The 13,118-nt window shown below is 40.0% G+C and overlaps 9 non-coding genes and 5 pseudogenes across 9 annotated transcripts; all 14 read left to right on the top strand.

The window, feature by feature from the left end:
* Positions 1-237: 237 nt before the first annotated feature.
* On the top strand, positions 238-356 carry LOC138737944 (5S ribosomal RNA). The gene has a single exon (XR_011341374.1). It is a non-coding gene; the product is annotated as a 5S ribosomal RNA (ribosomal RNA).
* Positions 357-997: 641 nt separating this feature from the next.
* Positions 998-1,116, top strand: LOC138738019 (5S ribosomal RNA). Its single transcript, XR_011341449.1, has one exon. It is a non-coding gene; the product is annotated as a 5S ribosomal RNA (ribosomal RNA).
* A 331-nt stretch (positions 1,117-1,447) lies between these two features.
* Positions 1,448-1,566, top strand: LOC138738305 (5S ribosomal RNA). The gene has a single exon (XR_011341506.1). It is a non-coding gene; the product is annotated as a 5S ribosomal RNA (ribosomal RNA).
* A 644-nt stretch (positions 1,567-2,210) lies between these two features.
* LOC138737885 (5S ribosomal RNA) lies at positions 2,211-2,329 on the top strand. The gene has a single exon (XR_011341315.1). It is a non-coding gene; the product is annotated as a 5S ribosomal RNA (ribosomal RNA).
* A 645-nt stretch (positions 2,330-2,974) lies between these two features.
* On the top strand, positions 2,975-3,093 carry LOC138737945 (5S ribosomal RNA). The gene has a single exon (XR_011341375.1). It is a non-coding gene; the product is annotated as a 5S ribosomal RNA (ribosomal RNA).
* Positions 3,094-3,743: 650 nt separating this feature from the next.
* On the top strand, positions 3,744-3,862 carry LOC138738245 (5S ribosomal RNA; annotated as a pseudogene).
* A 340-nt stretch (positions 3,863-4,202) lies between these two features.
* Positions 4,203-4,321, top strand: LOC138737866 (5S ribosomal RNA). The gene has a single exon (XR_011341296.1). It is a non-coding gene; the product is annotated as a 5S ribosomal RNA (ribosomal RNA).
* A 645-nt stretch (positions 4,322-4,966) lies between these two features.
* On the top strand, positions 4,967-5,085 carry LOC138737946 (5S ribosomal RNA). The gene has a single exon (XR_011341376.1). It is a non-coding gene; the product is annotated as a 5S ribosomal RNA (ribosomal RNA).
* A 4,888-nt stretch (positions 5,086-9,973) lies between these two features.
* LOC138738197 (5S ribosomal RNA) lies at positions 9,974-10,092 on the top strand (annotated as a pseudogene).
* Positions 10,093-10,431: 339 nt separating this feature from the next.
* LOC138738225 (5S ribosomal RNA) lies at positions 10,432-10,550 on the top strand. Its single transcript, XR_011341498.1, has one exon. It is a non-coding gene; the product is annotated as a 5S ribosomal RNA (ribosomal RNA).
* Positions 10,551-11,192: 642 nt separating this feature from the next.
* Positions 11,193-11,311, top strand: LOC138737916 (5S ribosomal RNA). The gene has a single exon (XR_011341345.1). It is a non-coding gene; the product is annotated as a 5S ribosomal RNA (ribosomal RNA).
* A 645-nt stretch (positions 11,312-11,956) lies between these two features.
* LOC138738246 (5S ribosomal RNA) lies at positions 11,957-12,075 on the top strand (annotated as a pseudogene).
* Positions 12,076-12,435: 360 nt separating this feature from the next.
* Positions 12,436-12,553, top strand: LOC138738317 (5S ribosomal RNA; annotated as a pseudogene).
* A 347-nt stretch (positions 12,554-12,900) lies between these two features.
* LOC138738295 (5S ribosomal RNA) lies at positions 12,901-13,019 on the top strand (annotated as a pseudogene).
* Positions 13,020-13,118: the final 99 nt, after the last annotated feature.

Here is a 13,118-nt window from a genome sequence, read left to right on the forward strand (position 1 = left end):
TCTTTGTCATTCTTTCACTCATACTCACTCACTCACTGTCGCTCTGTCACTCACTTCTCTCTCTCTCTCTGTCTCTCTCTCTCGCTCCCTCGGTCGCTCTGTGCCTCACTTCTCTTTCTCTTCCTCTTGGATTGCCTCTATTGAAATGTTTTGCTTGTCTCATTTGTCCTGCGTGTGCAGCGGCCATGTGTGTGTGCTGGTGAATTGGTTAAGTGTTGTCAGAAGCAGACACCTGCCGCCTACGGCCATACTAGCCTGAAAACGCCCGATCTCGTCTGATCTCGGAAGCTAAGCACGCTCAGTCCTGGTCAGTACTTGGATGGGAGACCGCCTGGGAATACCAGGTGCCGTAGGCTTTTGCCTCTCACTACCAATCCATTTTTCTTCTATTCTGCTTCTCTCTCTCTCTCTTTCTCTATATCTTTTTTCTCTTTCTTTCTCTCTTCCTTTCATTCCATCATTCATTCTCCTTTAATCCTTCTCATTCTTTCACATTATGCCTCATTCTATTTCTCAACCTACTTTGATGCACTCTTGCTTTCTTCTCTCACTCACTCTTTCTCTATTTTATATCTCTCATACCCTCTCTCTTTTCTTTCCTCTCTCTGTCACTCTCACTCTTTCTTTCTTTTATTCCTTCATTAATACTTTCCCTTTTAATCCTTCTCATTCTTTAAGTAATCCTCCATCATTCTATCTCTTGCTTTGATCTACTTTCACACCCTCTTACTTTCTTCTCTCACTCACTTTTTCTCTATTTTCTATCTGTCACACTATCTCTTTACTTTTATCTCTCTCACTCACTGTTGCTCTGTCTCTCTCTGTCTTTCACTCGCTCTCTCTCTCCCTCGGTCGCTCTCTGCCTCACTTCTCTTTCTCTTCCTCTTGGATTGGATCTATTGAAATGTTTTGCTTGTCTTATTTGTCCTGCGTGTGCAGCGGCACATGTGTGTGTGCTGGTGAATTGGTTAAGTGTTGTCAGAAGTAGACACCTGCCGCCTACGGCCATACTAGCCTGAAAACGCCCGATCTCGTCTGATCTCGGAAGCTAAGCAGGCTCAGGCCTGGTCAGTACTTGGATGGGAGAGCGCCTGGGAATACCATGTGCTGTAGGCTTTTGGCTTCAGCACCCACCCATTTTTCTTTCTTTCGATTTATCTATCTGTCTCACTTTCTTTCTTTCTTTCTCTTCCTTTCATTCATTCTCTTTCTGTCTTTGTCATTCTTTCACTCATACTCACTCACTCACTGTCGCTCTGTCACTCACTTCTCTATCTCTCTCTGTCTCTCTCTCTCTCTCGGTCGCTCTCTGCCTCACTTCTCTTTCTCTTCCTCTTGGATTGGCTCTATTGAAATGTTTTGCTTGTCTCATTTGTCCTGCGTGTGCAGTGGCACATGTGTGTGTGCTGGTGAATTGGTTAAGTGTTCTCAGAAGCAGACACCTGCTGCCTACGGCCATACTAGCCTGAAAACCCCCGATCTCGTCTGATCTCGGAAGCTAAGCAGGCTCAGGCCTGGTCAGTACTTGGATGGGAGACCGCCTGGGAATACCAGGTGCCGTAGGCTTTTGCCTCTCACTACCAACCCATTTTTCTTCTATTCTGCTTCTCTCTCTCTCTCTCTTTCTCTATATCTTTTTTCTCTTTCTTTCTCTCTTCCTTTCATTCCATCATTCATTCTCCTTTAATTCTTCTCATTCTTTCACATTATGCCTCATTCTATTTCTCAACCTACTTTGATGCACTCTTGCTTTCTTTCTCTCACTCACTCTTTCTCTATTTTATATCTCTCATACTCTCTCTCTTTTCTTTCCAATCTCTGTCACTCTCACTCTTTCTTTCTTTTATTCCTTCATTAATTCTTTCCCTTTTAATCCTTCTCATTCTTTAAGTAATCCTGCATCATTCTATCTCTTGCTTTGATCTACTTTCACACCCTCTTACTTTCTTCTCTCACTCACTTTTTCTCTATTTTCTATCTGTCACACTATCTCTTTACTTTTATCTCTCTCACTCACTGTTGCTCTGTCTCTCTCTGTCTTTCACTCGCTCTCTCTCTCCCTCGGTCGCTCTCTGCCTCACTTCTCTTTCTCTTCCTCTTGGATTGGATCTATTGAAATGTTTTGCTTGTCTTATTTGTCCTGCGTGTGCAGCGGCACATGTGTGTGTGCTGGTGAATTGGTTAAGTGTTGTCAGAAGTAGACACCTGCCGCCTTCGGCCATACTAGCCTGAAAACGCCCGATCTCGTCTGATCTCGGAAGCTAAGCAGGCTCAGTCCTGGTCAGTACTTGGATGGGAGACCGCCTGGGAATACCAGGTGCCGTAGGCTTTTGCCTCTCACTACCAACCCATTTTTCTTCTATTCTGCTTCTCTCTCTCTCTCTTTCTCTATATCTTTTTTCTCTTTCTTTCTCTCTTCCTTTCATTCCATCATTCATTCTCCTTTAATTCTTCTCATTCTTTCACATTATGCCTCATTCTATTTCTCAACCTACTTTGATGCACTCTTGCTTTCTTTCTCTCACTCACTCTTTCTCTATTTTATATCTCTCATACTCTCTCTCTTTTCTTTCCAATCTCTGTCACTCTCACTCTTTCTTTCTTTTATTCCTTCATTAATTCTTTCCCTTTTAATCCTTCTCAATCTTTAAGTAATCCTGCATCATTCTATCTCTTGCTTTGATCTACTTTCACACTCTCTTACTTTCTTCTCTCACTCACTTTTTCTCTATTTTCTATCTGTCACACTCTCTCTTTACTTTTATCTCTCTCAATCACTGTTGCTCTGTCTCTCTCTGTTTTTCACTCACTCTCTCTCTCCCTCTGTCGCTCTCTGCTTCACTTCTCTCTCTCTAGGACTGTCTATATTGAAATGTTTTGCTTGTCTTATTTGTTGTATTGTTACTGAGTGTGCAGTGGCATATGTGTGTGTGCTGGTGAGTTGGTTAAGGGGTGTCAGAAGCAGGCACCTGCCGCCTACGGCCATACTAGCCTGAAAACGCCCGATCTCGTCTGATCTCGGAAGCTAAGCACGCTCAGTCCTGGTCAGTACTTGGATGGGAGACCGCCTGGGAATACCAGGTGCCGTAGGCTTTTGCCTCTCACTACCAACCCATTTTTCTTCTATTCTGCTTCTCTCTCTCTCTCTTTCTCTATATCTTTTTTCTCTTTCTTTCTCTCTTCCTTTCATTCCATCATTCATTCTCCTTTAATCCTTCTCATTCTTTCACATTATGCCTCATTCTATTTCTCAACCTACTTTGATGCACTCTTGCTTTCTTCTCTCACTCACTCTTTCTCTATTTTATATCTCTCATACTCTCTCTCTTTTCTTTCCTCTCTCTGTCACTCTCACTCTTTCTTTCTTTTATTCCTTCATTAATACTTTCCCTTTTAATCCTTCTCATTCTTTAAGTAATCCTGCATCATTCTATCTCTTTCTTTAATCTACTTTCACACTCTCTAACTTTCTTGTCTCACTCACTTTTGCTCTATTTTCTATCTGTCACACTATCTCTTTACTTTTCTCTCTCTCACTCACTGTTGCTCTGTCTCTCTCTGTCTTTCACTCGCTCTCTCTCTCCCTCGGTCGCTCTCTGCCTCACTTCTCTCTCTCCTCCTCTCGGATTGGCTCTATTGAAATGTTTTGCTTGTCTTATTTGTTGTATTGTTCCTGAGTGTGCAGTGGCATATGTGTGTGTGCTGGTGAGTTGGTTAAGGGGTGTCAGAAGCAGGCACCTGCTGCCTACGGCCGTACTAGACTGAAAACGCCCGATCTCGTCTGATCTCGGAAGCTTACCAGGCTCAGGCCTGGTCGGTACTTGGATGGGAGAGCGCCTGGGAATACCAGGTGCCATAGGCTTTTGGCTTTCAGCACCCACCCATTTTTCTTTCTTTCGATTTATCTATCTGTCTCACTTTCTTTCTTTCTTTCTCTTCCTTTCATTCATTCTCTTTCAGTCTTTCTCATTCTTTCACTCATACTCACTCACTCACTGTCGCTCTGTCACTCACTTCTCTATCTCTCTCTCTCTGTCTCTCTCTCTCGCTCCCTCGGTCGCTCTCTGCCTCACTTCTCTTTCTCTTCCTCTTGGATTGGCTCTATTGAAATGTTTTGCTTGTCTCATTTCTCCTGCGTGTGCAGCGGCACATGTGTGTGTGCTGGTGAATTGGTTAAGTGTTGTCAGAAGCAGACACCTGCTGCCTACGGCCATACTAGCCTGAAAACGCCCGATCTCGTCTGATCTCGGAAGCTAAGCATGCTCAGGCCTGGTCAGTACTTGGATGGGAGACCGCCTGGGAATACCAGGTGCCGTAGGCTTTTGCCTCTCACTACCAACCCATTTTTCTTCTATTCTGCTTCTCTCTCTCTCTCTTTCTCTATATCTTTTTTCTCTTTCTTTCTCTCTTCCTTTCATTCCATCATTCATTCTCCTTTAATTCTTCTCATTCTTTCACATTATGCCTCATTCTATTTCTCAACCTACTTTGATGCACTCTTGCTTTCTTTCTCTCACTCACTCTTTCTCTATTTTATATCTCTCATACTCTCTCTCTTTTCTTTCCAATCTCTGTCACTCTCACTCTTTCTTTCTTTTATTCCTTCATTAATTCTTTCCCTTTTAATCCTTCTCAATCTTTAAGTAATCCTGCATCATTCTATCTCTTGCTTTGATCTACTTTCACACTCTCTTACTTTCTTCTCTCACTCACTTTTTCTCTATTTTCTATCTGTCACACTCTCTCTTTACTTTTATCTCTCTCAATCACTGTTGCTCTGTCTCTCTCTGTTTTTCACTCACTCTCTCTCTCCCTCTGTCGCTCTCTGCTTCACTTCTCTCTCTCTAGGACTGTCTATATTGAAATGTTTTGCTTGTCTTATTTGTTGTATTGTTCCTGAGTGTGCAGTGGCATATGTGTGTGTGCTGGTGAGTTGGTTAAGGGGTGTCAGAAGCAGGCACCTGCCGCCTACGGCCATACTAGCCTGAAAACGCCCGATCTCGTCTGATCTCGGAAGCTAAGCACGCTCAGTCCTGGTCAGTACTTGGATGGGAGACCGCCTGGGAATACCAGGTGCCGTAGGCTTTTGCCTCTCACTACCAACCCATTTTTCTTCTATTCTGCTTCTCTCTCTCTCTCTTTCTCTATATCTTTTTTCTCTTTCTTTCTCTCTTCCTTTCATTCCATCATTCATTCTCCTTTAATCCTTCTCATTCTTTCACATTATGCCTCATTCTATTTCTCAACCTACTTTGATGCACTCTTGCTTTCTTCTCTCACTCACTCTTTCTCTATTTTATATCTCTCATACCCTCTCTCTTTTCTTTCCTCTCTCTGTCACTCTCACTCTTTCTTTCTTTTATTCCTTCATTAATACTTTCCCTTTTAATCCTTCTCATTCTTTTTTTTTTTTTTTTTTTTTTTTTTTTTTTTTAATTTTTTTTTTTTCACACCATAAATCACAATAGCCATGATATACACTTTTTCTTTTCCACACATTTACAGTGACTTTTTCTCCCTCCCCCCTCCCTCCTCCCAAGCCACCCCCCCATCCCTCCCCCCTCTCATCCATTTTAGTTATACAATCTAGGTTGCATTAATTCAGTTAGACAATGTTGTCATTCAACAAAAATACACCAGAAATTCTACTGAGTCCATTTTTTTCTTCTCTTCTCCTTCCATCAACTTAGGTAATGTTTGTTCCCGGTAGGTTTTCGCTATTGTATTTAATGTAAGGCTCCCATACTTGTTCGAATATTTCAATATTATTTCTTAAACTATATGTTATTTTTTCTAATGGAATACATTTATTCATTTCTATATACCATTGTTGTATTTTCAAATTATCTTCCAATTTCCAGGTTGACATAATACATTTTTTTGCTACAGCTAGGGCTATCTTAACAAATCTTTTTTGTGCATCCTCCAAGTCAATTCCAAATTCTTTATTTTTTATGTTACTTAGGAGAAAGATCTCTGGATTCTTTGGTATATTGTTTTCTGTTATTTTATTTAATATCTGATTGAGATCATCCCAAAATTTTTCTACTCTCTCACATGTCCAGATTGCATGAATTGTTGTTCCCCTTTCTTTTTTACATCGAAAACATCTATCAGATACTGTTGGGTCCCATTTATTTAACTTTTGCGGTGTAATGTATAGTCTGTGTAACCAATTATATTGTATCATACGCAGCCTCGTATTTATTGTATTTCTCATCGTTCCAGAGCATAACTTCTCCCATGTTTCCTTTTTTATCTTTATATTTAAATCTTGTTCCCATTTTTGTTTAGTTTTACCATTTGTTTCCTCATTTTCCTTTTCTTGCAGTTTAATATACATATTTTTTATAAATCTTTTGATTAACATTGTATCTGTAATCACATATTCAAGGTTACTTCCCTCTGGTAAACTCAAGTTGCTTCCTAATTTATCTTTCAAGTAGGATCTCAGTTGGTAATATGCCAGCGCTGTATCTCCCGTTATATTGTACTTATCTCTCATTTGTTCAAAGGATAAGAATCTACTTCCTGAAAAACAATTTTCTATTCTTTTAATCCCTTTTTTTTCCCATTTTCTAAAGGCAAGGTTGTCTATTGTAAAAGGGAGTAGCTTATTTTGCGTCAATATTAGTTTTGGTATTTGGTAATTTATTTTATTTCTTTCTACATGTATCTTCTTCCATATATTGAGGAGATGGTGTAATACTGGAGAAGTTCTATGTTGTACCAATTTTTCGTCCCATTTATATAATATGTGTTCAGGTATCTTTTCCCCTATTTTATCTAATTCTAGTCTCGTCCAGTCTGGTTTTTCCCTTGTTTGATAAAAATCTGATAGGTACCTTAATTGTGCGGCTCTATAATAATTTTTGAAGTTTGGCAATTGTAAGCCTCCTTGTTTATACCATTCTGTTAATTTGTCTAGTGCTATCCTCGGTTTCCCCCCTCTCCATAAAAATCTCCTTATTATTTTCTTTAACTCTTTGAAGAATTTTTCTGTCAGTTGTATTGGCAATGCCTGAAATAAGTATAGTATCCTTGGAAAAATGTTCATTTTAATACAGTTTATCCTTCCTATCAGTGTTAGTGGTAGCTCTTTCCAATGCTCTAAATCGTCCTGTAGTTTTTTCATTAGTGGATTGTAATTGAGTTTATATAATTGGCCTAGATTTTTGTTTATTTGCACACCTAGGTATCTTATTGCCTGCGTTTGCCATCTGAATGGGGATTCCTCCTTAAATTTTGAGAAATCCGCGTTATTCATAGGCATTGCTTCACTTTTATTTACGTTTATCTTGTATCCCGACACTTCTCCATATTCCTTCAATTTCTTATATAGTTCTTTTATTGATAGTTCTGGTTCTGTTAAGTACACTATCACATCATCCGCAAACAGACTGAGTTTATATTCCCTGTCTTTTATTTTTATTCCTTTTATATTATTATCTCTTCTTATCGATTCTGCTAGTGGTTCTATAGCTAGCGCAAACAATAATGGTGATAGTGGGCATCCCTGCCGCGTTGACCTGCTTAAGTTAAATTGCTTTGATACATGTCCATTTACTGTCACTTTCGCTAACGGTCCCTTATATAATGCTTTAATCCAATTAATATACTTCTCCGGTAAACTGAATTTTTGCAATACTTTGAACAAGTAATTCCATTCTACTCTGTCGAAGGCCTTCTCTGCGTCTAAAGCAACTGCTACTGCCGGTGCTTTATTTCCTTCTACTGCATGAATTAAGTTAATAAATTTACAAATATTGTCTGTTGTGCGTCTTTTTTTGATAAATCCAGTTTGGTCTAAATTTACCATTTTCGGTACCTGTTCTGCTAATCTGTTCGCTAATAGTTTAGCTATTATCTTATAATCTGTGTTTAGCAAAGATATTGGTCTATATGACGCTGGTGAGAGTGGATCTTTCCCTTGTTTTAGTATCACTGTAATTATTGCTGTTTTACATGAATCTGGTAAGTTTTGTGTCTCATCAATCTGGTTGATTACATCCAGGAGGGGCGGTATTATTAGGTCTTTAAATGTTTTGTAGAATTCTATTGGGAGTCCATCCTCTCCTGGTGTCTTATTATTTGGTAAATTTTTTATTATCTCTTGTATTTCTACTGTTCCAAATGGTTCTGTTAATTTATTTTGTTCCTCTATTTGTAGTTTTGGTAGTTCAATTTTAGTCAAAAATTCATCTATTTTCCCTTCTTTCCCTTCGTTTTCGGTTCGGTATAATTGTTCATAGAATTCTCTGAAGTTTTCCTTAATTTCTTTTGGATTATATGTAATTTGTTTGTCTTTTTTCCTTGTTGCCAATACCGTTTTCTTAGTTTGCTCTGTCTTAAGCTGCCATGCTAGGATTTTGTGTGTTTTTTCCCCTAGTTCATAATATTTCTGTTTTGTCTTCATTATATTCTTCTCCACCTTATATGTTTGTAATGTTTCATATTTTATTTTTTTATCCGCCAATTCTCTTCTTTTGGTTGTATCTTCCTTTATTGCTAATTTTTTTTCTATGTTTATTATTTCCCTTTCCAACTGCTCTGTTTCCTGATTATAGTCCTTCTTCATCTTGGTTGCATAACTTATTATTTGCCCTCTAATGAATGCTTTCATTGCGTCCCATAGTATAAACTTATCTTCCACTGATTCCGTATTTACTTCAAAGTACATTTTTAATTGTTTTTCAATAAATTCTCTAAAATCCTGTCTTTTAAGTAGCATGGGGTTTAATCTCCATCTATACATTCTTGGAGGGATGTCTTCTAGCTCTATTGCCAATAACAGGGGTGAGTGGTCCGATAATAGTCTAGCTTTATATTCCGTTTTCCTAACTCTCCCTTGTATGTGGGCTGATAACAGGAATAGGTCTATCCTTGAGTATGTTTTATGTCTAGTCGAGTAGTATGAGTATTCCTTTTCTTTTGGGTTTTGTTTCCTCCATATGTCCACAAGTTTCATTTCTTGCATTGATTTAATTATAAATTTGGTTACTTTGTTCTTCCTGTTAATTTTTTTCCCCGTTTTATCCATATTTGGATCCAAATTCAGATTGAAATCCCCTCCTATTAGTATGTTCCCTTGCGTATTAGCTACCTTCAAAAAGATATCTTGCATAAACTTTTGATCTTCTTCGTTAGGTGAATATATATTAAGTAGATTCCAAAGCTCTGAATATATCTGACATTTTATCATAACATATCTCCCTGCTGGATCTATTATTTCCTCTTCTATTTTAAATGGCACATTTTTGCTAATTAATATAGCCACTCCTCTTGCTTTTGAATTATACGATGCTGCTGTTACATGTCCTACCCAATCTCTCTTTAATTTCTTGTGCTCCAATTCAGTTAAATGTGTTTCTTGGACAAATGCTATATCTATTTTTTCCTTTTTCAGTAAATTTAGTAGTTTCTTCCTTTTAATTTGGTTATGTATTCCATTAATATTTAGAGTCATATAGTTCAGCGTAGCCATTTTATATTTTGTTTATCTTCTCTTTCCGTTTTTCCATCATTACCTTTCCTCCTTTTCCATTTCTGTTTTCTTATTTTCAACTCTTTACCAGACAACATTCCTACAACATCCAACATTTTCCTTATTCTCCTATTTCTATCTAATCCTTCTCATTCTTTAAGTAATCCTGCATCATTCTATCTCTTTCTTTAATCTACTTTCACACTCTCTTACTTTCTTGTCTCACTCACTTTTGCTCTATTTTCTATCTGTCACACTCTCTCTTTGCTTTTCTCTCTCTCACTCACTGTTGCTCTGTCTCTCTCTGTCTTTCACTCGCTCTCTCTCTCCCTCGGTCGCTCTCTGCCTCACTTCTCTCTCTCCTCCTCTCGGATTGGCTCTATTGAAATATTTTGCTTGTCTTATTTGTTGTATTGTTCCTGAGTGTGCAGTGGCATATGTGTGTGTGCTGGTGAGTTGGTTAAGGGGTGTCAGAAGCAGGCACCTGCTGCCTACGGCCGTACTAGACTGAAAACGCCCGATCTCGTCTGATCTCGGAAGCTTACCAGGCTCAGGCCTGGTCGGTACTTGGATGGGAGAGCGCCTGGGAATACCAGGTGCCGTAGGCTTTTGGCTTTCAGCACCCACCCATTTTTCTTTCTTTCGATTTATCTATCTGTCTCACTTTCTTTCTTTCTTTCTCTTCCTTTCATTCATTCTCTTTCAGTCTTTCTCATTCTTTCACTCATACTCACTCACTCACTGTCGCTCTGTCACTCACTTCTCTATCTCTCTCTCTCTGTGTCTCTCTCTCGCTCCCTCGGTCGCTCTCTGCCTCACTTCTCTTTCTCTTCCTCTTGGATTGGCTCTATTGAAATGTTTTGCTTGTCTCATTTGTCCTGCGTGTGCAGCGGCCATGTGTGTGTGCTGGTGAATTGGTTAAGTGTTGTCAGAAGCAGACACCTGCCGCCTACGGCCATACTAGCCTGAAAACGCCCGATCTCGTCTGATCTCGGAAGCTAAGCAGGCTCAGGCCTGGTCAGTACTTAGATGGGAGACCGCCTGGGAATACCAGGTGCCGTAGGCTTTTGCCTCTCACTACCAACCCATTTTTCTTCTATTCTGCTTCTCTCTCTCTCTCTTTCTCTATATCTTTTTTCTCTTTCTTTCTCTCTTCCTTTCATTCCATCATTCATTCTCCTTTAATTCTTCTCATTCTTTCACATTATGCCTCATTCTATTTCTCAACCTACTTTGATGCACTCTTGCTTTCTTTCTCTCACTCACTCTTTCTCTATTTTATATCTCTCATACTCTCTCTCTTTTCTTTCCAATCTCTGTCACTCTCACTCTTTCTTTCTTTTATTCCTTCATTAATTCTTTCCCTTTTAATCCTTCTCATTCTTTAAGTAATCCTGCATCATTCTATCTCTTGCTTTGATCTACTTTCACACCCTCTTACTTTCTTCTCTCACTCACTTTTTCTCTATTTTCTATCTGTCACACTATCTCTTTACTTTTATCTCTCTCACTCACTGTTGCTCTGTCTCTCTCTGTCTTTCACTCGCTCTCTCTCTCCCTCGGTCGCTCTCTGCCTCACTTCTCTTTCTCTTCCTCTTGGATTGGATCTATTGAAATGTTTTGCTTGTCTTATTTGTCCTGCGTGTGCAGCGGCACATGTGTGTGTGCTGGTGAATTGGTTAAGTGTTGTCAGAAGTAGACACCTGCCGCCTACGGCCATACTAGCCTGAAAACGCCCGATCTCGTCTGATCTCGGAAGCTAAGCAGGCTCAGGCCTGGTCAGTACTTGGATGGGAGACCGCCTGGGAATACCAGGTGCCGTAGGCTTTTGCCTCTCACTACCAACCCATTTTTCTTCTATTCTGCTTCTCTCTCTCTCTCTTTCTCTATATCTTTTTTCTCTTTCTTTCTCTCTTCCTTTCATTCCATCATTCATTCTCCTTTAATTCTTCTCATTCTTTCACATTATGCCTCATTCTATTTCTCAACCTACTTTGATGCACTCTTGCTTTCTTTCTCTCACTCACTCTTTCTCTATTTTATATCTCTCATACTCTCTCTCTTTTCTTTCCTCTCTCTGTCACTCTCACTCTTTCTTTCTTTTATTCCTTCCTTAATTCTTTCCCTTTTAATCCTTCTCATTCTTTAAGTAATCCTGCATCATTCTATCTCTTGCTTTGATCTACTTTCACACCCTCTTACTTTCTTCTCTCACTCACTTTTTCTCTATTTTCTATCTGTCACACTCTCTCTTTACTTTTATCTCTCTCAATCACTGTTGCTCTGTCTTTCTCTGTTTTTCACTCGCTCTCTCTCTCCCTCTGTCGCTCTCTGCTTCACTTCTCTCTCTCTAGGACTGTCTATATTGAAATGTTTTGCTTGTCTTATTTGTTGTATTGTTCCTGAGTGTGCAGTGGCATATGTGTGTGTGCTGGTGAGTTGGTTAAGGGGTGTCAGAAGCAGGCACCTGCTGCCTACGGCCGTACTAGACTGAAAACGCCCGATCTCGTCTGATCTCGGAAGCTTACCAGGCTCAGGCCTGGTCGGTACTTGGATGGGAGAGCGCCTGGGAATACCAGGTGCCATAGGCTTTTGGCTTTCAGCACCCACCCATTTTTCTTTCTTTCGATTTATCTATTTGTCTCACTTTCTTTCTTTCTTTCTTTCTCTTCCTTTCATTCCTCCATTCATTCATTCTCTTTCAGTCTTTCTCATTCTTTCACTCATACTCACTCACTCATTGTCGCTCTGTCACTCACTTCTCTATCTCTCTCTCTCTCTCTCTCTCTCTCTCTCGCTCCCTCTGTTGCTCTCTGCCTCACTTCTCATTCTCTTCCTCTTGGATTGGCTCTATTGAAATGTTTTGCTTGTCTTATTAGTCCTGAGTGTGCAGCGGCACATGTGTGTGTGCTTGTGAATTGGTTAAGTGTTGTTGGAAGCAGGCACCTGCTGCCTACGGCTGGACTAGACTGAAAACGCCCGATCTCGTATGATCTCGGAAGCTAAGCAGGCTCAGGCCTGGTCAGTAATGGATGGGAGAGCGCCTGGGAATACCATGTGCCGTAGGCTTTTGGCTTTCAGCACCCACCCATTTTCCTTTCTTTCGATTTATCTATCTGTCTCACTTCCTTTCTTTCTTTCTCTTCCATTCATTCTCTTTCAGTCTTTCTCATTCTTTCACTCATACTCACTCACTCACTGTCGCTCTGTCACTCACTTCTCTATCTCTCTCTCTCTCTGTCTCTCTCTCTCGCTCCCTCGGTCGCTCTCTGCCTCACTTCTCTTTCTCTTCCTCTTGGATTGGCTCTATTGAAATGTTTTGCTTGTCTTATTTGTTGTATTGTTCCTGAGTGTGCAGTGGCATATGTGTGTGTGCTGGTGAATTGGTTAAGTGTTGTCAGAAGCAGCCACCTGCTGCCTACAGCTGTACTAGACTGAAAACGCCTGATCTCGTCTGATCTCGGAAGCTTACCAGGCTCAGGCCTGGTCAGTACTTGGATGGGAGAGCGCCTGGGAATACCATGTGCCGTAGGCTTTTGGCTTTCACCACCCACCTATTTTTCTTTCTTTCGATTTATCTATCTGTCTCACTTTCTTTCTTTCTTTCTTTCTCTTCCTTTCATTCATTCTCTTT

The sequence above is a fragment of the Narcine bancroftii genome, chromosome 6 (genome assembly GCF_036971445.1).
Source record: "Narcine bancroftii isolate sNarBan1 chromosome 6, sNarBan1.hap1, whole genome shotgun sequence".
NCBI classification, from domain to species: domain Eukaryota; kingdom Metazoa; phylum Chordata; class Chondrichthyes; order Torpediniformes; family Narcinidae; genus Narcine; species Narcine bancroftii.